Raw genomic sequence first — 2,907 nt, 5'->3', positions numbered from 1 at the left:
ACTTAGGCAAGACATAAATAGTAAATAATTAGGTTAAAACTCGTCAGGGGCATCTTGGTAAATATATGGAATTTTGGGCTTCAAGTCGGCTGTGACCAAACTGGGCTTCTGCGTTTTTACTATCGATCGATATCACAGAGTGTGTATCGATCGATATGTCTCTCTCCGTGTCGACCTCGAGTGGTCGATATGGTCATCTCGGGTGAAATCTCTAAAGTGCTCCAAAATGCTCCAAAATCATCATCTTTCCTCCAATTGCTCCTGAACCTGTAAATATGCTATCTAGACTTCAAAATTCATTAAATCTATCATAAAACTCTTATATACCATGACTAAAATCGGGTCAAATTCATGGTATATCAACTCCCCCAGACTTACCTTATTGCTTGTCTTCAAGTAAAACCAACTGGTAGTATGGTTCCATGTGATGAAAATCCATCTCTAGTGAGAACTCCTTTATGCTTTGTAGCTCGTTTTTCCTCGGGGTTCCCATTGAACTCTTCCACATGTTGGGAATGTTTAGTAGCTTCTAGAGCAAAGATTGGATAACAGTGTGCTGGCCAATCATCTCGTTTCTTTGTAGGTGTAGTATTGATCGATGCGTAGTAGCTGGTGTCGATTGATTTTCCTTTGTCTGATCAAGGTATCTGATTGAGATTAATGCCTTCCTCGTAGGGTGCTGAATGTGACCTTGTTGGAATGAATGGGTGGGAAACATGTTGGGTTGGCTCTTCATCCGTTCGATAGAATGAATATGGTATATCTTTGTTGTAATCCTCATCATACTCTTCTTCTCTGCGATATATTGAGTATTCAGTCTCTCTTTCTTCCCAGAAATCTTCATCATATTCATCGTCTCTTGTCTCCACTGCGAATTTAGGCTGGTAGTAGTCTTCTTCCCAACTCCCATCTGAGTAGTCACCTGGAAAATAATTCACTTCGTACATAGGTGTACTATCAATTGATGTAAAGTGAAAACTGTCGCTCGTATCGATCTATGTGATTAATTATTGATCGATCAATGGGTGATCATTGGTATCGATTGATGTATCCGTGTGGGTGTCGATCGATTCCGAGTACTATGTCTTGTACTCTTCTTCACAGTAGCATGTTGCTACAAGTTTTGGATCACATGTAGGCTCTTTGCAGGCGTTTGTGGCTTGACAACTTTGACTGGATCATAGTGAATCTTTGGGTTGATGAGTGTCAAACACATCTGCTTTGTGTGCAAGTTGCAAACGGCTCGTACAGTAGCTAGGAATTCTCTTCCAAGTAGTAGAGAAGAATTTTAATTCAACTTAATGTCTAGGACATGAAAATCAATTGGAATTATGGCATTACCAATCTGCACCTCAAGGTCTCTAATGATTCCTCCTGAGTTCCTTCTAAAACAATACACAAAGTAGAATGATTCCTTGGAAGGTTCTACCTTTAGACCTATTTGGTTTGCCATAACCTTGGGTAGGATGCTGACTGATGCTCATGTATCACATAGTGCATGTGGGAATTCAATACCTTGTACTAGGCATGAAATAATGAATTCTCCAGGGTCACTCTTCTTTTTCAATGTGATCCTCTTGTTCATATCCTCTCTGATCTGATGAAACAACTTCTCAATATCAGCTTCTGTCACTCTTGTCTCTCTAAAGAACATCCACAATCTGTATGTGAAGTATGCTTCTTCAAAGGGTTTCTCTGCTGGGATCCTTAGAACTCTCTTCTTGAAATTTTACAACTCCTTTGCATTAGCTTCTCTTCTATAGTGCTTGGGAACCTTCTCTTTCCTTTTCCTTAAGGTTCTCTTTGCACTTTCCTTTTCTATCTCCATAGGCTTTGATGTATCCTTAACCTCGTCTTGTGGGTTCTCTGTCGGTTTGGGTTGGGGTCGGAGTGCATTAAGTCGGGTTACATCTATCTTTGCTAACCGCACTCGGCATGTTGTGGTTGCATATCAATTGATGTCGGCTAGATCATGTCGATCGATGTTGGTCTCGGGTTGTCGATCGATTTCATCTTCTTGAGATCGATTGGTGAAAGGATGGAGTGGGTGAGGGTGTCTAGCTGCAAACTCTGCGTGTGTCATAATCCGAACTGATTTGCTTGTAGTAGTAGACCTAATGGACTCTGTCGATCGATGTGGAGATTCAAACATCGATCGATAGTCATCATCCCATGTCGATCATTGACCATCGTCTGGCGTCGGTCGACACCAGTGAGAACTGCTGATACTCATGGAGCTCTCTACTTCAAAGTCTCCCTCTTGAGGCTTCTCATGCTTATCCACTTGCCAGAAATCATCTACTGTGATGGCATTCACGTGGTGTCTCATGATCTCTTCCTCTTTCGCTTTGAATAAAGCTTTTTGCCTCCTAGTAGCCTCTCCTGTTTGAATCATCTGTGTCTCTAACTTCTTCACATGAGTGCTCAAGGTGTCAAACTTTCATTTAGGTTGTTGTAGGCAGCATCTATCTTTCCATTAAAATGCACAGTAAGCTTCTGCTGACCCTCTAGAACTGAATCAAGCATTGCATCTATTTTGCTGTCCTGAGTAGATGGTGGTGGATTCTGGTAGAAAGAATTGTTGAGATTCTTGTTGTTGTTGTAGTTGCTGTTGCTGAAGGATTTCTGATATTGTGAATTCTGATTGTAGTTGCTCCTCTGTCTGTTGCCATAGAAGTTTATGTTTCCACTCTGATTTCCAGACTTCTGAAATCCTCCTATGTAATTCACTTTGTCCTCTTTATATCTCTCCTCATCAGTCTCTATAGCTTATACATCTTCTGCAAAGCAAACATGCTTCCTAATAAGCTTGTTAACACTGTCTAGTTTGGCTCTCACATCGTCCATCTGCTCTTTTCCAAGGGCATTGGCCGATTTCTTCCTCTCGTAATCAGTGTTCTTGGTGAT

The sequence above is a fragment of the Raphanus sativus genome, chromosome 5, assembly GCF_000801105.2.
Source record: "Raphanus sativus cultivar WK10039 chromosome 5, ASM80110v3, whole genome shotgun sequence".
In the NCBI taxonomy this organism is placed as follows: domain Eukaryota; kingdom Viridiplantae; phylum Streptophyta; class Magnoliopsida; order Brassicales; family Brassicaceae; genus Raphanus; species Raphanus sativus.
The sequence above is the reverse complement of the archived record's forward strand: the minus strand, read 5'-3'. Positions refer to the sequence as shown.